Source organism: Panthera tigris, chromosome F2, assembly GCF_018350195.1.
Source record: "Panthera tigris isolate Pti1 chromosome F2, P.tigris_Pti1_mat1.1, whole genome shotgun sequence".
Classification (NCBI taxonomy): domain Eukaryota; kingdom Metazoa; phylum Chordata; class Mammalia; order Carnivora; family Felidae; genus Panthera; species Panthera tigris.
The window spans coordinates 30,990,128-31,013,346 of NC_056676.1; positions in this window are offsets into that span (position 1 = coordinate 30,990,128).

Consider the following 23,219-nt stretch of genomic DNA (forward strand, 5'->3'; position numbering starts at 1 on the left):
GAAGTGTACTCAGATTCCATACCACCCGGCAATTATTGTTCCAGAGTATGTGGTGTTACATCTACATTATTTTTAGGAGTAGTAGTAGTAGTAGTAGTAGTAATAATAATAATAATAATAATAATAGAAATAGCTAGAATGCTTTATAATAGTGAAATTCTTTGCATGAACTAGAACATAAAACAATGATATGCTGTAATTAAAGCTTATTTTTGAAATTGTAATGATACAGCAAAGAGCTAATATTTCATGAAATAAAAAAGATACTACAAAGCATCTAAAATGCATCTAATTACTTATAAACATTCATATGTAGTGTAGCAAAAACATTATCTTTAGCAATTAGAATTTATCTTCAAGATGGAATAGTCTTTTTTCAGGAAAGTACCTTCATAATTTCTCTAAGTGCAGATTATGAGACACTGATGTCATTAGATGGTAAACTATAAAAAATAACAAGGTAGATCCCTATACAAGTAAATGTTCTATATAGTCTTTCATTCATGAACATAATTTTAGGGTGAGAGAATAGTAACATCAAGGGAAGGGAAAAAACAAGGGGGGAAATGAAGTGGGATCCTGAATAGAGAGTGAAAGAGAAGGAAATTAAGAAGATTGAAAGACAAGGGAGAGAGGGCTCATTAACACTGCAAGGGATTAAACCCTTTTATTATGAGAATTCTTAAGAAAAATATAATCTGGCATTTAATTTTATTTTTTGTTTTGTGGTTGCTATAGCAAATCTCTTCCATTTCTCCTGAAACTCTAGTCAACATCTAAACACAGCTGCCTCTTAGTTTTTCGCTATTTTTTTTTTTAGTTTTCTTTTTTAATTGGTTGGATGAGATAGCAATTAAAAGTATCTTTAGACTTTAAATACCCTTTTCAGGTGTTTGATCAAATGTTACCTTCCCCATAAGGTCTTCCCAGACCACTTTTTAGAAATTGCAAACTCCACCTTTGCAACCCCTTAACCTACTCCCCTGCTTTTTCTCCATAGCATTCAATGCCATCTGACATTTGAGCTGTTATACTATGTGTCTGCACCTTGTACTCTTCACCATCCTTGAAATATAAGAATAGGATTCCATATTTTTTTTCACTGTTGTTTCTCCATTGTCTTGAATAGTCTCCAACACAGAGTTCACATTTGCTGAATATATTTTGAATAAATGAATGTCTCCATGTCAGTGGTGGGGTGAACATAGGTAAAGTACTAATCACAAAATGCAAAACAGAGAAAAAGAATACAGCAGAAAGCAGAAACCAAAGCCAGAAATGACTAGCCATCCCAAGTATATATAGCTAAAACTATATATGTAAATATAAATATATTATTTAATACATAAACATAATAAATATATAACTATAAATGTTTGCATATTATATGCCTCAGTGAGTTCACTGTGCTTTTGGAGAAGATATTGAATTTCTCACAGGATAGGGGAAAAATATTTGGCGTAGTCTTATCTCAGTCTCATGAGGGGAGGTCAATTGAGCTCACATAGGAAATGGGAGATTTGACTAGAGAATATATATCAAAATGTTCCAAATTATTATTTCTCTGTTAGGGGGCTGTAAGTATTATTTTATTCTGTTCTTTATATATATCTCCTCATAAAAAAAAATCATATGCTCTTTGTAATGAGAAAAATATTTAGAAAGCAGGAAAATCTCCCACCATCCACCAAGATGGGATAAGGAATTAAAATCTTTCCCTCCACCTTCTTCATCTTCATCCATTTGAAAACTGAACTTGTTAAAAGACTATTGACAACATCACCTTCAGTAGTGGAGGATTTGAACACACAATTATTAAGTAGCATATTCCTTTCTGGTTTGGTGGGAGAGATTTTTTTTTCCAAATCTGTATGAACCCTTAAGACAAAGAATCGGTCTGGTAAAAGAATTCTGTGGGAACTGGGCTACCTACTCACAAAAAGACTTTCCTTCATAAATAAAGAATATCATAAATCCTTGGAGTTGTAAATCCATTTTAATTTTCTCATTTTTTAACTCTAACATTTTTATTTTTCCTGAAATATGATTGGTATTTTTCAGAGCATTATCATAAAATGTACAAAAGCATGCAGCTTTGATTTAAGTAAGTCTAGGCTACTTTAAATTTTGGAATCAACTGATTATAAGCACTGCACGATGAAAACCCACTTAAAAAGTATAGTTATTGGTCTTTAACATCTGTGGAAATTTGTCTTTTTATTTATTTTTTTATTGAAGTATAATTAACATGCAGTGTTATATTAGTTTCAGGTGTGCAATATGATGATTCAAAAATTCTACATATTCCTCAGTGCTCATCAAGATAAGTGTGCCCTTAATCCACTTTATCTAAATCTCTCATCCCCCTGCCTGACACCCATCTCCCCTCTGACAACCAGATTTCTTCTCTGTATTTAAGAATCTGTTTTTTTTTCCTTCTTTGTTTTGTTCCTTAAATTCCACATATGAGTGAAATATGGTATTTGTCTTTTTCTGACTGACTTATTTCACTTAGCATTATACCCTCTAGGTCCATCCATGTCATTGCAAATATCAAGATTTCATTTATATGGCTGAGTAATATTCCTGTGTGTGTGTGTATGTGTGTGTGTGTGTGTGTGTGTGTATGTGTGTCTTGACTATTGTAAATAATGCTGCAAGTTTTAAACATAGTGGTGCATATATCTTTTTGAGTTAGTATTTTCATTTTCTTTGGATAAATACCTAGTAGTAAAATGACTAGGTCATATGGTAATCATGTTTTTAATTTTCTGAGGAACCTCCATACTGTTTTCCACAGCAATTGTACCAATTTACATTTCCACCTGTGGAATTCTCACACATTCCACATCTGTGAATATCCGTCTTTAATATTTGTTCTCCATTTTTAGATTATCCTTTCTTTAATTTGGCTTTTTCTGCTGTAGTTGCCCATTCATTAAATAAATGAGTCAATATTGGTTGAACATCTCTTCCACACAAAATGAAGAGTTAATTCAATATGATGCCTGAAGATAGTCACATGTAAAAGAGTTAAGCAAGACCAGTAATAGTGTATTGAACAACTGTGTAAGACTATATATAAGTAAGACAAGTTTCTGTCTATCTGTTACCACTCCAAACAAAATGGATGGAAATATTTAAATGGAAGTTTTGGAGGATGTATTAGTAACTGTATTTACCTTTGGAAGACTTTGGGGCACTTCAGAGTGAATTGGAATCATACTCCGAATCACTCCCAAGTACATGGGGAAGGTATATAATCACTGATCCAGAGATAAGTTATAAAACCACCTTGGAAGAGGAAAGACACAGTTGTTTCAGAAATGAGCTCCAAATCAAATCACAAGAGGATTCACTAGGAAGTGCAGGTGTTGATTTGTTCCTGAGGTGCTTTTCACATGGCTACTATATGGAAGGCTCTACACATTGCAAGGCAACAGGGATTTCTTAGGCTGTGGTTATGAGCAGGACTGGGGAGGCAGGCAGCAGCAAATAACCTCTAGATGTTAAAAGTTGAATTAGGTTGGAGAAGGTAGGATTGCAACTACACGTAAAGAATACAAATGGAAGCAGAGAAACAGCAGGGCCTCTGATGGAGCTCAGATTGTGTTACATTTTGGCTTTAGAATTTACAATATATCTGTCTTTGGAAAAGTTATTTGACCTTGATCTTTAGTGTCACAATGTGAAAGAAATAATATAATTTCTTAGGGTTCTTGTTTGTACAGTGTCTGACTTCAGTATTCAATATTAATGATGACGTGGCAGTTTTAAAAATAATTTCCATATGTAGATTTCAAAGAAGCAAATCAGTTTCTATCACAGAATAAAGTAGAGCTGAGTTTATCTTATACAGAGAAACTGTCCACCCTGCTGACATTTCTTTCTAGTGGGTTCAAAGCATTATGCCAGGAAACAAAAGTATAGTTTTTGTTAAGCTACAGCTTTCTGACATTTGGAAGTCTGAATATGTAATGTAGGATGTTTTGATGATTAATTTTAATCCCCTCCCAACTACTCTCCTCACCCCACCCCCCAGTATATATTGGTTAGTTCTCTATATTGACTATGTTTATCTGAAAAATCCTGCCTAGTATAAAGAGGAAAAAAACAGGAAATAGTGGGCCCGGCATCAGAAATTTACTAGCTTTAAAAGTTAAAAATTTTTAAAAATTGAAGTTAACATTTCATATTAAGATATGTATCATAGCACACTATTCCATCATTATCTTCTACTAGAATCTGGTGACTCAGAATGACTATATTTTAGGTGTGTCAAGGACCAAGAAAATTACGTCAACCCATTTTTCCCTGAATGAAAAGTTGACTGGATAAGGTCTTATAGGTCTTCAGACTTTTCCACTGGTTAGCTCTTGTCCCTGACATGTGAGCCCTGATATTACTGGCAAAACTAAAACATGGCAGAGTTGGACTTTAAGGACTTTAAAAAATGCTTTGAAGGGTCACTATTTATCAGCTTATTTGCTGACTTATATTGGCTTGGCTGGAAGAGATATTTAACTGCTGAAGCACATAGCTGAGGCAATTGAAATTTATATTTTTGCAGGTCACCTTTAACATAATTAAACTGGAGTTAATTGTACATATATTTTATTCTATGTCTAGGTAATAAAGACAAATAAAGTAAATATTCTGTTCATTGCATTTATATGCTATTTTTAGGTTCCACATATTATAGGTACACACTACCTAAAGCTTCCATTGCATTCAGGCATAAATTAGACAACTGTCCAAAATCTAGAATAGTATGAAGGAAGGCAGTGAATTTCATTATTATTAGCCTCTTCCCTTCTTGAAGAAAGCTAATCTCTCCATTTAATCTACAAGCATCTTAACCTTAAGAGACAATATATTTCAAGAAGGAAAAAAAAAATGATCATGCCTCCTCAGATAACATTAAATTAGCACAACAATGACTTTTCTTTGTACCTTTTTTTCCCCCTGAGACTAAATTAAATCTCTAGCTGAGAGTAATATTTTTCAGAAACCTGTCACTTCTGGTTCTTTCCCCAAACAACTAAACTTGTTGTTGCTTTCAATTTTCACCTATTTTTGTCTTAGTTTTCTAAAAATACTTCACAGTTCTTCAAACTGTTGCTTCTATATAAGAGGCTATAATAAAAGTTCTTTTTTTCTACATGACTCATATTCTTGGACACTAATTTTTAGTTATTTTTTTATTTAATAATTCACAGTATGATATATGAATTTATGATACAATTTAAATGCTTAAGTGTCTGTATGTGCATCTTAGCACAGAAAATTTTTATTTTGGAGTTTGGTTTCATTTTATTATGTTTTAAGTTTCAGATAATCTTCCATAACATAAATTTGGCATCTGATTAAGTTGAAGAAGAAACAACAAGGGTAGATGTTGTGTCCAAGAGATAATTCTAATAACAACAGAAATGTGGAGGGAGGAGGATCATAAATTAATAGAATTACTAATGCTGTAAAGGAAAGTTAAGTATTACCATTTTACCTACCCCTTCCCTCAGAATATTATTTTGCCTCCATTTCAACATAAGCTGATAGTGCCAGGATTATAACATGCTAATAGATTTTTAGGATGAGGAAGTGCAAAGTTATAATTTTCTTCTGTTTACTCAGAAGACACAAGTAACATTGATGAGAAGACAAATTCAATGGAATTTTTTGCATTTAAAATAGGTTGGTAATGGTATAAAGACATTTGCATTTGCTGCCAGGATTCTTAAAATAGTATTGCTATACTTTATAATTTGGGCATAATTATGAAATTTTTAGTAAGAAAAATTGAACTGAATAATTATAAAGTTAAAATGCTTAATTTAACATCACTGATGAATTCTTGACCTTTAAATCTATTGTTCCTACTTAAATATTTGGTATTCATTACTAATTCTTTTCATATAATTCGAATTACATTTGCTTCAAATTAAACTGATTTTCAGTTATTGTATCTTCAACATAGACAATCACTGTTATTATAAAATGGGATTCTTTTGTAAATCTGAATGCTATTATTATATCATGCTTAAATAGCCCTCACATCTTCATTTGGAAGTCACCTTGAATCATTTATTGCCTGTTTTTCATTATTGTAATTCTTTTTTTTTTAACTCCAATTGTCAGAGTCATAATTTGCAGAAGAAATCATGGAGAATGTAAGTGAATTTGGTTTGTTTTTTTTCCCTTAGTTTTTCAAGGAAAAACTATTTAAATTTGTCAATATTATGCTAAAAGAATAGGAGGCCTGTACTAAGTATAAACCTGTTGTGATGTTACCTTTATCTCTCATGAAATACAGACTTTTTAATTGGGCATCCAAGTCATATCAATAACTTCTATTGCATTGACAAACTGTTTTCATGCACTCCATATAGAATACTCTTAAAAAGTGCTCCTGTTCATTTTTCATCAGCTGGTCATTTGATCCTCAGATTTGGAATTTACATTTCCTGTTTTCATTATCTATGTCTATATATGTTTGTGTGTGTATGTGTGTATATATATATATATATACATATATATATATACATATATATTTATATATAAAATCTATAGATTTTATATCTATAGCCTGTTTTGTCAGCATCTTGAGCTTTATTGCTATTCCATATGTCTTCTGTTTAGTATTTTAGTTTGGAGTAATGTAGTCCAGTTCGGCATCTATTAGAGAGAGGCAGTTCCGTTTTGTGAAGCAATTAACTGACCAGATAAAGAGAGAGAGAGAGAGAGAGAGAGGAAAGGAGGGTGGAAGGGTGTTTAGGGGAGGAGAGAGGAGGGGAGAGGAGGGAGGGAGGAAGAAAAGGGGAAAATATTCTCTCTGTGATTTTATTTAAGTCATTGACGAACTATCCCATGATACATTGTTGAATTTCCTGCTGAAAACTGGCTAGACTTTCTCTCTGACATAACTATGAACAAAAAATACATAAAAGCACATAAATAAGTTCAATCTCCATAATTTGATTTTATTGCATTCTGATGTCTCCTAGTGATTCTACATTTCTTTTGCATGTGCTGTCAAGTAACTGACAAATAATAAAGATTTCTTATAATATTGCCCTCACGATACTGGGAACTTAAGATTAGCTACAGTTAATATTGTGTAATATTTAATATTTTAAATATTGGTCTCAGTTCACCCTAAATACTACTTCTATATTTTTTATTAACTTGTTTTATTTTTTATTTTTTTTATTTACATCTAAAGTAGTTAGCATATAGTGCAACAATGATTTCAGGAGTAGATTCCTTAGTGCCCCTTACCCATTTAGCCCATCCCCCCTCCCACAACCCCTCCCGTAACCCTCAGTTTTTTCTCCATACTTATGAGTCTCTTCTACTTTGTCCCCTCCCTGTTTTTTATATTATTTTTATTACCCTTCCCTTATGTTCATCTGTTTTGTCTCTTAAAGTCCTCATGTGAGTGAAGTCATATGATTTTTGTCTTTCTCTGACTGACTAATTTCACTTAGCATAATACCCTCCAGTTCCATCCACGTAGTTGCAAATGGCAGGATTTCATTCTTTTTGATTGCCAAGTAATACTCCGTTGTATATATATACCACACCTTCTTTATCCATTCATCCATCGATGGACATTTGGGCTCTTTCCATACTCTGGCTATTGTTGATAGTACTGCTGTAAACATGGGGGTGCATATGTCCCTTCGAAACAGCACACCTGTATCCCGTGGATAAATGCCTAGTAGTGCAATTGCTGGGTCGTAGGGAAGTTCTATATTTTTAGTGAAAAAAAACTTTAAAAGGCTTTATTTTACTTTTTATAGGCCCAGAGGAAGTTCTATGTATATAAAACATACAAGACCTCGTATACAGGAATACCTTATAATTGTTGCGGAAGTGGTTTATTGGGAGATAAAATAGTTTCACAAGGGGTGCTTGAGTGGCTCAGTTGGTTGAGCAACTAACTCTTGGTTTCCACTCAAGTCATGATCTCACAGATTGAGATTGAGCTTTGTGCTGACAGCTTGGAACCTGCTTGGGATCCTCTCTCTCCCACTCTCTCTCTCCCCCTTTTCTACCCTCTCACTCTCTCTCAACATAAATTAATTAATTTTAAAAAAAGCAACTCAACAAGTAAGAGTATAATCTTTGAAGTGAGTCAGAACTGGATTCAAGGATCTCTTCTTATGCCTTACTTCCTTCATTTATAACATTTAAAATAACCATTCACTGCAAATAGGAATATTGTGACCATTAAATAAGATAATGCAATGTGGTGTTCATTTAATGTCAGCTATTACTAAATATACAATGCAGTAGTTATTAGGTCTATTTTACTAAGGAACTTATAAACAGGAATAGACCAAATGATTTGCTCTAACGTTTCTTCTTGATATTTTAGTTTAGATTAATGTAGTAAGTACAATTCTGTATCTATTTAAAATAGCCAATTCCTTCCTGTAAGAGAAAAAATAACATTTGTTGATATTAAATATTAGAAAGAAATGAATAAGGGAGGAGGGAGGGAGGGAAGGTGGAAGTGAGGGAGGAAGGAAGGAGGGAAACAAGGAAGGAGAAAGGAAAAGAAAGGAAAAATATATGCCTAGATATCAACTTCCTTCTTTTCATTTCTTCTGTCTTATGTCTCTGGCTGCTCCTTTATAGACTCCTCAAGATTCAAATCTATTCTTTAGATTCTTCTCATTATATGTTTTCTTCTTTGCATGTCACTGGCTTCGATTACCACCTATACACAGATGATTCCTATACTTACTATTTCTGCCCGACTATCTCCTCTGGTTTTGAGGTCTTTTTATTCAATTTTCAGTTTGACAGCTCCTGTGGGGTATCTCAAAAACAAATGCAGCCTGCTCAGACTAAATCCATTAGTCATCCCCTTCTCTTATCCCCCCAAATGGGTCATTTTCCAATGTGTCCTATTTATTTTTTTAAATTTTTTTTAACGTTTATTTATTTTTGAGACAGAGAGAGACAGGGCATGAACGGGGGAGGGTCAGAGAGAGGGAGACACAGAACCTGAAACAGGCTCCAGGCTCTGAGCTGTCAGCACAGAGCCTGAGGCGGGGCTCGAACTCACGGACCGCGAGATCATGACCTGAGCCCAAGTAGGCCGCTTAACCGACTGAGCCACCCAGGCGCCCCCCAATGTGTCCTATTTAAATTAATGTCAGTTCTGCAATCCAAAAAGTGTAAGGTCATCCATGACCCTTTTGCTATTCATTGTAAACTCTGTCAGTTTCTTTCTTCAAATACTTTTTGAATGCAGGTACTTCTTTCCATGTCCTCCACCACAGTTCTTGACAAACTATCTTTTCTCTTGCCTGAACAATTGAAACGGTCTCCCAGTTGGTCTATTACATTATCTCTGGCATATACCAGAATGATATTTCAAAAATCGGATATGACCATTTCATATCTCAGTGCCAATATTTTCTGTGTACAACACTAGAATAAAGTTGTTCAACCTTAGAGTGGTCCTCACACCCAAAATGGGCTGGTCCCTTAATTCTAAAAACAGAGAAAACACTCTAGCCAAAAACAAAGTATTAAAATATATTCGATAGCTCACAGAATTTTCTGGAGAGACAGAGAACCACTCTGATGCCATACAGCTAGGAACAGTGACCCAAATCAAACCATAAAATGGGTTCCATGAAGATACTTTGCTGCTGATACTCAGCATAAAGACTTTGCCTGTAGACACGAGATACCATTGACACTAATCATTAGACACTGGTTCCAAAACTGCTCCTGGAAACTAGATATACTTGTTGCTGTTTTCCTTACTCTCCCAACTGGAGAGGTGTCTGAGGGGTTACTAATTTTTCTTGCTCTGGTTTCTGATTAAATACTAGTGATGAATGCTGACTGGTCTAGCCTAACCCATAGACTATACTCTAACTTGAGAGAATAGGGAAAGTAACTGTATGGAATTTTGAAGATTGGGAGAGTGTTCTTATTGGTTATTGGTTGGCAGAAAAAGATTGAAAAATGCTTAGTGAATTTATCCACTTCTTCCTCCAATTGCACAACAACATTATCTCCCTTCCAGCCTGTTACTACCTTCTAGTCCCTGTCATACTTGATGCTTATTGCCGCAAATGCTTTGCAAATTCAAGTCTCCATTTTTTGAGTGCTCCACCTTCCCCTCTTATACTTAGTTAACTCAGTTGACCCTTTAGAGTGAAGCCCACCTATCTCTACATCATAGTGATGATCTCAACACCCCACTTACACACTCAGAAATATAGTCTCACTCAAAGTGTATATTAGTACTGCAGTTTTATGTTTGTTCTTGTGACATTTCATTAATACATCAAATATTTTGTTATTTTGGTGAACATGGTTCTTTTTCCATAAAATTGGGTATCTTCAGAATTAGCATGTTTTCTGGCACAGAAAGGATTTCTAATAAATACATTTTAGTGAATTAATGTATAAATGAATTCCTAAAAATTAATTTATAAGTACTTAACTGTAGTGTTTTTGTATGCATTACTTTTCTAGAGTTGCTATAACAAGTTACCAAAAACTTGATGGCTTAAACCAACATAAATTTATTGTCTTACAATTCTGGGGGCCAGAAGTCCAAAATCAAAGTGTCATTAAGGAGACAAGCTCCTTCTAGAGCCTCTAGGGAAAAAAACATTACTCATGCCTCTCTCCTAGCTTCTGGTGGCTGATAGCAAGTTTTGGTATTCCCTGGCCTGTGGATATTATACACTACAATATCTACTTTCATCTTTATATGACCTTCTCCCCTCAGTATGTCTGTGTGTCTCACATTTCCTCTCCTTTTTTCTTGTAAGGACACCAGTTATTAGATTTAGGGTGCATCTTATATCCAAGATGATCTCATCCCAACACCCTTAAATTAATTATATCTGCAAATATCCTTTCTCCAAATGTCAGAATTCACAGGAATTAGGAGTTGGACATATTTTTTGGAAGCACTATTCAACCAACTACAATTTTAATAATTCGTATTCAACCCATATGTAAAATAAATTCACTAACCCCAATATTCCCATGAATCTATTATCTTCCATCATCAACCTTAAGTCTAAAATCTCATATAAATATCATTAACTCAAAAAGTCTCATATTCCATTATCTAAATAATCTAAATCAGGTATTTGAGTTTCTGGTTATGATTCATCTTGGGACAAAATGCCTATTCAGCTGTAGACCTGTGGTTTAGAAAACAGGTTATGTGCTTCTGAAATAGAATGGTAGGTAAAAGGTAGACATTCTCATCCCAAAAAAGAGATTAGAAGGAATGAAAGAGTCCCTAGTCATAAGCAGATTCAAAACTCAGGACAAATTCCTATAGGTTTCAGTGGCAGAGAATAATCTTCTGTGGTTGATTCTCCATCTTCTGGGCCTACAAATGTTACTTTGGTCTTTGTTTTCAGGGCATGATTGTCTGACCTTTGCCTCTGTTTCTCTGGTTTTGACCTTTATGTCTTTTTTTTAAATTTAATTTATTTTTTAGAGAGAGATTGTGTGCATGCAAGCAGGGGAGGGTCAGAGAAAGAGGGAGAGGGAGAATCCCAAGTAGACTGCACTGTCAGCGCAAGCCCGACTCAGGGCTTGATCTCACAAACCGTGAGACTGTGACCTGAGCTGAAATCAAGAGTCAGACACTCAACCAACTCAGTCACTTAGGTGTCCCTACTGTCAAGTCTTTATTCCTTTTCTTGAAAGTTAGCACATCCTCATAGTCAGATAGCCCTACCAGCCTGTTTCTCAACTATAGAATCCTAGAAGTCTGACAGTCTTCCTTTATTTTATCCCATCTCTGCATCTTTCAGTCCAGCCTAGCAAACTTTCAGCAGATATAACATTCTCAAAACTTTGTGGATCTTCTGTGCATGTCAAAGAGGCCCATACTATTAAACAAGAGTGTTATCCATTTTATTGTAAGTATCAAGAATAAACCAGGTGACACCTTACACACACTCCTAGAAAATCTCAGTTAAATATCCAACTTCCTTGCCTATAAGATTTGCTTTTCATACAACTCTAGAATAGAGTTCAGCCAAGTTTTCTGCAATTTTATAAAGAATGCCCTCTTTTCAGTTTCTAGTAACATGTTATTCATTTTATTCTCATACAGCAGCAGAAGCACTTATAAAATCTATATTTCCACCAGTAGACCCTGGAAAGCAATCTAGGCTTTTTCTTTTAAGTGCCTCAAAATTCTTCCAACTTCTATGTATTGTCCAATTTCAAAGCCACTCCACATTTTCAGGTACTTGTTATAGATGCTCACCCTTCTGGGTAACAAAATCTGTATTATAGTTTCCTAGGACTGCCATAACAAATTACTACAAGCTTGGTAACAGAAATTATTCTCCTACACTTCTGGAGCCAGAAGTCCAAAGTCAAGCTGTTGGCAAAGTTGGTTCTTTCTGGAGGCTCTAAGAGAAAATCTCTTCTGTGCCTTTCTTATCCTTGGTGTGCCTTGGCTTATAGACACATCACTCAAATCTGTTTTCATCTTCATGTGACTATCTCCTTTCTGTGTGCCTCTTTGCCTCAAATCTTGTTTTTTCTCTTAAAAGGACACTTGTCATTGGATGTAGGGCCCACCTTAAATCCAGGATGACTTCATCCTGACATCCTTAATTATACCTACAAAGATACTATATATATATATATATATATATATATATATATATATATATATATATATAATTGTTTTAAAATATGTGTGTATATAGTTATATGTGTAAAGCCATACACACACACATACACACACACATGATTTATATATTACATTACTAAGAAAATTTTCATTTCACGTTTTAGCATTCCTAATTTGAAATATAACCTATGATGGATGTGCATAGTTAATTTGATTATTTTTTTCATAAAAATATGTTATTAAAATATATTGGTTATTTCTTTGAATCAAAGAAGTATAGTAATTTGAATAGTCTTGACTTATTGGTTTTGGACCAAAATTAATAAGAGGAAAATTGTATGATCCAAAAATAGTTGTGTGTGTATAGGTGGCAGAAGTGTTTGGTGTTTATATGGGTATGACTTTAAAAAATTGACTGATCATTTTAAGAATGGATGCAAAGAGAGAAATTTATGTGAGAAATATCCAAAGATATAAATTAGAGAAATTTATGTGAGAAATAAATTAGAGATATTTAAATAAAATAGAAAAATTAGAGAAAATAAAATAAAATTAGAGAAATTTATGTGAGAAATATCCAAAGATATAAATTGACCACAGCTAAACCACCAACAGTATGAAATGTTTGCCAAAAAAAAAATCTTGCATTGTTACAACTTTCCACCGTTAAGTAAGTGTGCTTTTCAGTCAGTTCACTTCTCAATCACTGTCTTTAATACAGAGCACTGTGCTTTATTTTTAAAAAAATTTTTTAAATGTTTTATTTATTCTTGAGAGAAAGAGAGAGCATGAATGAGGGAGGGGCATATCGAGACAAGGAGACACAGAAGCCGAAGCAGACTCCAGGCTCTGAGCTGTCAGCACAGAGCCCGACGTGGGGCTTGAACTCAGGAGCCATGATATCATGACCTGAGCCAAAGTCAGACGCTCAACCGACTGAGCCACCCAGGCGCCCCAGAGCACCGTGCTTTATGATTGGCACTGACAAAGTAAAGTTTATGCAAGGAGAGATTAATTAATGCTTTTGAGGAACGCAGGAATAATTCAAAGAATTTAGGGTTATAGCTTGGGGAATAGAAGGCAGATTCAAAGACATTAAGTTGTTTTTGAAAACTTAAAATAATTCCAGGGAGTTGGATTGAGACTTACAGAGTTTCTATGCAGTGCCAGAAGACAAAACCATTGGACATTGCATTATTTTATATTGCTGTCATTATTATTACTATACATTTATTATTATAAATTTATCACTATTCTGTGATTATTATAAATCTATCACTATCACTATTATAAATTTATCACTATTTTAGAAATCCAGGTAGGCTTGGTTGTTTGCTTTGCTTTGGAGGGCATAGGTGAACTCTTATCTGGTGTTTCTGGAGGAGAATTCATTTTCAGACTCCCTCAGTTTGTTGTCAGAATTCACCCCCATTCACTTTAAGCTTTAAGGCCTTATTTCCTTACTGGTTTTCAACAGAATATTGTTCTCAGCTTCTAGAGGCCTCCTGTGCCCCCAGGCCTGTGGCCTTCATCTTCGAAGCCAGCAATGGCAGGGTTGAGTCCTTCTCATCCATCGTTTAAGTCTCTGTGGCCTTCACTTCTGCGTAATGTCTCTTACCTCTGACTGGAGAAAATTCTCTTCTTTTTAAGGCCTTATGTTAACAGACTCATCACACCCTATTAGTTTATGATAATCTCCCCTTCTCAAAATCCTTAACCTTATTCACATCTGCAAAGTACTCTTTGCCATATAACATGCTATATCCACAGGTTCCAAGATTTAGAGTGTGCATATTTTTGCAAGGTCATTTTGCTGCCACAACCATAAATATGAGTTTCAGAAAAACAGCTTTTGTTCAGTATGAAGAACTTTCAGGAAAAATCTGGTTCAACGCTGGAATTTTATTTGCCTTAAAAGGTTCCTCTGCTTCCCAGAACAGTTTAAAAAGAAGCCCATTTCTTGGACTTTGAGAGATAAATATTCTTACATGCAGATCTATTGCAAAGTGTTTAGTTTAATTCTCAAATATATATGATTAAGCATCATTAAAAGTCCTTTAAATAATTATTACCTTCCTTTACTGTTATATTTGGAAATCTACTCACATTTGAAAAATATATATTTTCTGCAGTGTCCCTTCCATTTATTTTCCTGTGTTTGCTACACTAACTTTAGAGATATGGAAATCACTCTTATTCTTCTAATCATAGGCCTGGATTCAAAGGTGGGTGAGAATACAAGGAGTTTTCCAACCTGATTTACCTCTCTCTGTGACTAAAACTTTAATTAGCCTTTTTCAACATTCAAAGTGAAGTGAAGACTTGCAGTTTTGCCATGAATTTAGTTTTTATCTCAACTTTCAGACCTTTAAATTCTATTTTATTCAAGTTTTGTCTTGTGTTACATGATTTTAGAATAATAAGCATTGAGGAATAATTATATGTGCAAAAAAAGACCAGGTTTATAATTATATCACCTACTGTTTATAACAGTACACATTATTTCTTAAAAATAAATCTGTAGAAGATGAACTAACATTTTTATTGTTCATACACAGGTTTAAAAAAATACATTATTGACACTGGCAATAATTATTCTAGGAAAGAAAGTGATACCCTTTAAAATGTCAAGCTGTTTAAACTTTTCGAATTTTAAAAACATAGTATTTGTGAGGCACTGTCAAGAATATTTAACTAATAAGAGCTCTACTGGAATGTGCTGACAGTAGGCTGACAACTCTAAGCCAGAGCAGGATCAAGGCGGCTTAGAACCTTGTAGCAATTATCTATGTAAGTCATATAATGGTCTTCTAAATGTCATGTTTGCGGGAAGAATGGGAAGAGATGCCTTAATGAGATACAGGGTGTCTGTGTTCAAGGACTCTAGATTGTGATTGCCATTAATAAGTGGTGGCAGTTTAGTAGGATATATTGCCAAACCAGAATTATGAAAATTTTAGAGATTATGCAGTGGACTTTCAAAATGCCTTTATCTTTAAATACCAAGAGTCCTTGCCTAACATGTAAATTGCTTGGTGCTGAATCATATCTAGGTATCAGTGTTTTTTTTTTTATTTTTTTCATTTTGGAAAGGATTTTGATGTTGCACAAGTCAATGAGCAGCTGAACTGAAATGAACACAAACTGTCACTTCAAGAATTCATCTCCATGGCAAATAATGAAGCTGGAATAAAAAAGGAAACAAAACATATTTCCTGTCAGTCAACTGTCAGGGTGTTTATTTGTTTCTTTAAGCAGAGTACTCAGGTAATAGCAGGGGAAACAGATTTTTCACTTATAATGTTGTTTAATAAAAGATTTGGGTGAACTGAGGATATCTTTGTTTTCTCTCTTAGGTAATTGCAAAATAAAATTCTTCCATGATTCTGAGGAAGTCAGAAAGCATTTTCTTTAAGTTGTCCCAAAAATAGCAGAAGGTAAATAAGCTAAAATATATATGAAAAATTAAATTAAATTAATAAAATAAATTTGAAAGATATAGAAGACCCTAACTTGTGCTTTTCTGAACTTCCATTTTTAGGCCAGTGAAATCTGATGTAAATGAAAGCAAACTCAAGTTGTTCGACATAAAATGTCTTTTATCATTTATTTTAACTGGCTTCAGACCTGGTAATGACATGAATGAGATCACATGATTTATGTAGCCATTCTTGTCATGATGACGGAAAAACCACCTAGCCGCATAGATATTTCCATAACAAAGGCCACTAAAATGAATCTGTCAAATCATCCCACTTGGAGCCTTCTATTCATTCATAAAATACTTTTATAATCTGAGGGTCTAAGGGCACAAATTATAAACAGGAAAACAAATGAGGTAACACATTTTAAGTAGTAGATGTGCTTTTCCTGTGAATTATGGCCAGATTCATTGTAGCAGCTAGTCAACCCTCCTTAAGATGCACTCTTGAAAACTAGGGCCTACGTACCAGTTTTCAGAGGCCTGAGTTCTGTTGCAGTTTCTTTATCTGCAGACATTTGGTTCTTGAATTATAGGCTCAATATTCTCTTTTTGCATTTCCTCAATATATGTTCAGCTCCAGAATATGCTACTCTTAATTCTAATTCTTCTCCATATTGAATGCAAATTTGGTTTCTGTAGTTTCTTCCTCCACTGCCTAATACTATACTACTGCCTTCCCTGTCCCCCCTTTTCTTCCATTGCTTCTCCACTCTCTGTCAAGACTTAACATTTTTGTCTGATTAGCCCCTTCTGGTATTTTAAATTTGCCCTAATTTTAATTAAAAAAATTTTTTAATGTTATTTATTTTTGAGAGAGAGAGAGAGAGAGAGCGAGCACAAGCAGGGGAGAGGCAGAGACAGAGGGAGACACAGAATCCAAAGCAGGCTCCAGGCTCTGGACTGTCAGCCCAGAGCCTGATGTGGGGCTGAAACTCACAAAATGTGAGATCATGACCTGAGCTGAAGTTGGATGCTTAACAGACTGAGCCACCCAGGCACCCTGCCCTAATTTTAATTTTAAATCACAAAGGAAGTTAAGTTCACTTCTCTACATTAAAATGTTATATAATTCATGCACACATTAATATTTGGTGTAAACTTATTCCTGGGAACCTTTCTTAGGCATGCCCCAGAAGAATTTTGTAATGTCAACATGAATATCATCTTCAGGAGGAATATAAGTTATATAATTTATACCTTCAGTTTTGCATTAAATTAGCGTCATGTTTACACACCATAAATAGTTCTCTAAGGAGTAAGTTCTCTGAAATGGTTGTTTAAAAATAAACTATGGGAGTCTGTAAAATAATCACAATCATTATTTTTATCATGTCTGAATCTTCAAATAGTTTTCTGTTAATTAAAAAATGTGGTTCTTCTGGAAAAACACTTTTTTCCATCCATTAAATAAAAATAAGGTTACAAAAAAGTAGTTTATAATTCCATTCTGTTTAATCAGAATGGTATCTGTTTCCCCTCTTAAAAAAAAGCAGGAAAGCAAGAAAAATAAGAAACAGAAAATCTCTAATAGGAAAGATTTTAAGAATGAAAGATTACTCTAACTGTATGTAAAGAGCAAATATATATATATATATGTGTATATATATATATATACATATATATGTATGTATACACACACACACACACACACATATATAGTTAAATACCCTGTGGTTGCTTGTATGAAATTCCTAATGGGGAAATGCATAAACCTTTATATTGTTTTATATATTCACTTCTTGGAGAGTCAGAATATACACTGAGATATTAAAATCTCTGAGAGCCTGTAGTAAGGCTAAATCTTTTTTAAGCTTATTTAACTATGAGCCTTCTTCTGCACATTATTTTTTATAAGCATTATTGCCACTTTTCAAAACACTCATAAAATAAAAATAAATCCCAAGTCTCAGGTCAGAGCATATTGATTAATTTAAAAAAAAAAACAACTATATCAAAAGTTATTAGTTTGATTCTTAGCCAGTAACTTTTATGTCTTTGAACTTCAATGTGCTTATCCTACAAAATGAGTATCATGCAAATGATACCTGTCTAACATGGGAAAGATTAAACAAGTGTACTGAATTTAACTATAAACCATAAGGCACTAAGCAGTTTGTTAGGCAGAGAAATGTATATTTTGGAAAGTTTAATTCTGGAGTTAGACTTATCTTCAAATCTTCACTATGCTATTTGCTACCTATGTGGCACTTTGCAACTATCTTTCTATTTGTGAACATATATTTCCCCATCTGTAAGCTGAGGTTAATATACTTAACTTTGCAAGAATTAGAGATAAAAGACTAACAATACTAAAATACAGTTGTTTTCTAATATATATTATAATTTGGTTTGAAATTTTATTTTTTAAATCTGTAGTATTTATTGTGAATATGGAATCAAGGATGTGGAAAAGTGAGAAAAAGCATATGTTATCAGAAACCTTGTAAAAAGAATATTTAATTTTTCTCACAATGTGAAAAAATAAATTACTATTGGTTTCAGTATTTTCCAGGAAAAAATATAAGAGAAGACAGTGCTATAAATGGCAGGCCATTCTCTTTTTACCAGATCATTGAAAATAAAAATGATTATGATAAAATAATGCTAAGTTTAGTAGTTTACATCATGATAAGAATTCTACATTCAATATCTAAATAACTCCTAGAAGCAGTTCTATGACATGGGTTTTATTATTTCTTCTTTAAAGGATTCAGATATATAAATGTAGTAGTCAATAGAACTTCTCATCAAATATTTGCAACACTTTTCCATCTGAACACAGGTTAGAGGTACTTCCTAAGTGACTAACTATAACTAACTCACTAGTTTTAACTGCAAGTTCAAAATCTTCTAAAGCTCGCCTTGGTTTCTGGAATAATTACAGAGAATATTCAATTCTGGCTGCCACTCAACTTTTTCCATGAATTACTTGAATGAACAGTTTACATTTCCCTAAATAAACCTCAATGGACATATAGCATAAGAAAAAAAATGATAAACTGTTTTAAGTCACTAGGATTAGGGGACGTTTGCTACCTTAAATTAGCCTATCCTATCTACCCTATGACCCAGAAATAGCACTGCTAGGAATTTACCCAAGAGATACAGGAGTGCTGATGCATAGGGGCACTTGTACCCCAATGTTTATAGCAGCACTTTCAACAATAGCCAAATTATGGAAAGAGCCTAAATGTCCATCAGCTGATGAATGGATAAAGAAGTTGTGGTTTATATACACAATGGAATACTACTTGCCAATGAGAAAGAAATTCCACAAATGGAATACTACATTGGCCACAATGAAATATGGCCTTTTGTAGCAACATGGATGTAACTGGGGAGTGTTATGCTAAGTGAAATAAGTCATACAGAGAAAGACAGATACCGTATGTTTTCACTCCTAGGTGGATCCTGAGAAACTTAACAGAAGACCATGGGGGAGGGGAAGAGAAAAAAAAGGTTAGAGAGGAAGGGAGCCAAAACATAAGAGACTCTTAAAAACTGAGAACAAACTGAGGGTTGATGGGGGGTGGGAGGGAGGGGAGGGTGGGTGAGGGGTATTGAGGAGGGCACCTGTTGGGATGAGCACTGGGTGTTGTATGGAAACCAATTTGACAATAAATTTCATATTAAAAAAATTAGCCTATCCTGATGATTAAGATATCAGAAATATGTTCATAATAATATATTTTTAAATGAAGGATTTGTATTTAACTGTTCTCTAATATCAGAATATCTGCTCATATTCTTTTACCTATTAGAGCTTCCCTTATAAGTACAGTATGGGGTAAATCTAAGAATTATGAAAGGTACCATCTAATGACACATGGACTGAATCATTAGCACCCGTTATTACATGTGTTAGTTGTCAAAGCATATATAAACAGATTTAATAAGTCTTTTTGTGAAGATTAATGATAAAATAATTAAAGAATGCATTAGAAACCCAAAGAAGCTTACCTATAGGTTGTATATCTCAGTGAAATAAAAAGTGACGTCTCAGAGTCTAGTTTCCTTAAGGACCAACTCAACTTCATCTCTGTTTCAATGAATTATACTAATTTTCATACTGCCAGTAGAGTTTTTGTACAATATTGTCGTAGTGACAGGTAAAGTTAGTGAAAGGCATCTATACTAGTAGCACACAAAAGAATACTTTTCCAAGTTTCTTCTCAGGACTTTGCTAAATCACAGAAATAATTTAAAAGCATATTAAAAGATGCAAACGTAAGTGATTAGTTTTCTCAGAGAAAATGGGAAAGTAAAACCAAGTTTGGCTGAGCTGGTAACATAGGCTAACAAAATTTAATTTAGAGGAAATGCAACCTTGACTTTGCAAATAATAATTTCAAGGTTTGTCGATAGAGATTTGAAAGTTTTTTGGCAAAGCCATTGCCAGGCCTCTATTCTACAAGATTTACATTTTTCAATAACACATTTTCAATAACACGAATTATAGAATACAGAAAAAAGTAGGAAAATGTTATTTATCAGAAGAGACATAAAGCAGGTGTATCCTGTATAGCCAAAAAAAATTAGCTGGAGACATATTAACATGAAATATTTTGAAATGAAATATTCAACAAGATGCTCAGAGTTCAATATTTTTAATAATCTTACTAAAGTAATAGTTTGTATTTTGCAGCAATTTTGTACCTGGATTTCCAAATACTTTATAAGTAGATTATCATTTTCATTATTCCATAAATGTGAAATAGAATGACAGCTAAATTGGTAAAAACTTTTAGAGTTACAGCACATAAATATAAGTTGAGATGAAACCTAAGACTGCACATTTCAACCCTGTGTAAAAAAGGCAAGATGTATTAATTTTAATTCAACTCATACCTTTCCTTGATCATGATAAACAATCACACACTACAGATGAATAATCCTTCAAAGGCATGTGACCTATTTTAATTCAAGGACATATTTTATTTTCTTTGTTCAGTTGTACTGAATTTTAAAATTCTAAAATTTAAAATAAATGCTTATGACCATTCCTAAAAGATATGTATTTCATTGTGAAATTTTATCCAAGATTATTTTTTATTATATCAGTGCAGCCATTTGAACAAATTAAAGTTTAAACGTCTTGTAGACAAAAAATGATGTTTTACATATTCTATTAATTGTTATATTACCTGGAGCTCCAAAATTATTACCTTAAGTGCAATACAAATTGTCTTTGTTCCTTTGTGTTGTTATATTCGATTGCCCAATGTCTAAAAAGCCCTGCAAATGAGGACTTTCTGACTACATAATGGCATCAGTTACATTTATAAAAATAGTTATGCCAATCTGTCACTGTAGGTATAAATGCTAGAATGGAGCACCATACTTCCTGATTTCAAACTATAGTAAAAACCCTTAGTAATTAAAACAGTATGGCACTTGCCTAAAAATGGACACAGAGACCAGCAAAACAGAATGGAGAGGCCAGAAATAAATCATTGTATATACAGTCATTCGTATTTGACAGGGGATCCAAGAAGATCCAATGGGGAAAAGATAGTCTCTTCAACAAAGGGTGTTGGGAAAACTGGATAACTGGATAACTACCTTATACCACTTAAAAAATTAACTCAAAAAGGATTAAATACTTAAACATAGGACCTGATACCATAAAACTAGAAGGAAAGATAGGTAAGAAGCCCTTTGACATTGGTCTTGGAAATTTTTTTTTTTTTTTGGTGTACTCCAAAAGCACAGCCAGCAAAAGCAAAAATCAAAGAGTGGGACTACATCAAACTAAAAAGTTTCTGAGCAAAAGAAATCATCAACAAAATGAAAAGGCAACCTATGTATGGCAGAAAATATTTGCCAACCATACACTGGATATGTGATTAATATCTAAAATATATAAAGAACTTATGCAAGTTAATAACAAATCAAACAATCAAATAAAAAAGGTCAGAGGAGCTAAATAGACATTTTTTTCAAAGAAGACATTCAGATTGCCAACAGGTACATGCAAAGATGCTCAACATAATTACTATCAGGAACGGGAAAATCAAAATCACAATGAGAAATCACCTCACTCCTACTAGAGTGGCTCTCATCAAGAAGACAAGTGATAACAAGTGTTGCTGACAGATGTGAGGTAAAGGGAACTCTGGGACACTTTTGGTGAGAATATAAATTGATACAGCCAGTATGGAAAATAGAATTTACCAACGTGGATCCAGGAATTCCACTTCTGAGTATATATACAAAGCAATGCAATTGAAAACAGAGTATCAAAGAAATATCTACACTTCCCTGTTAATTGCAGTGTCTGCCATTTACGATATCCAAGACGTGGAAATAAGTGGCATCTGTCAATGAATGAGTGAATAAAGAATATGTGGTTTATACGTAAAATGGAATATTATTCACTCGTGGGAAAGATGCAGATCTTGCCACTTGCAATAACATGGGTGGACCTTGAGGGCATTATGCTAGGTGAGATATGTCAGACAAAGAAAGACAGATGTTGAATGACGTTACTTATAAGTGGAATCTCAAAAAACTGAACTTGTAAAAACAGAGAGTAGAATGGTGATTGGAAACCGTCATGTAGACTTCTGGTGCTATCTTCCTGCTTAGCTCTTTTGTCTACTGCATCATACTTCACAGGTCAGCCCCCTCATTATTCTTACTCTCCATTCTTAGTCTTCAACTCAGCAAGGCCATATGCAAATGCTTGGACTCCATTTATCTGTACCACAGTCCAGAAAGTGCCTTGGGGCAGAAATTTGAGGCAAATGTGGGGCTTTCCATATGTGTTCTCTTTGCTCATGTACCACAGTCCTGTACTACCTCTTTTCTAATATCTAAAAACAGTTGTTTTACAGTTTTTTGAATACTGACCTCTTTTTATTTTTTTAACGTTTATTTATTATTGAAAGACAGAGAGAGACAGAATGTGAGTAGCAGAGGGTCAGAGAGAGAGGGAGACACGGAATCTGATGCAGGCTCTAGGCTCTGAGTTAAACTCACAAACCGCGAGATCATGACCTGAGCCGAAGTCAGACACTTTACCGACTGAGCCACGCAGGTGCCCCTTAAATACTGATCTCTTTACTATATTAGTAGGAAAGCAAG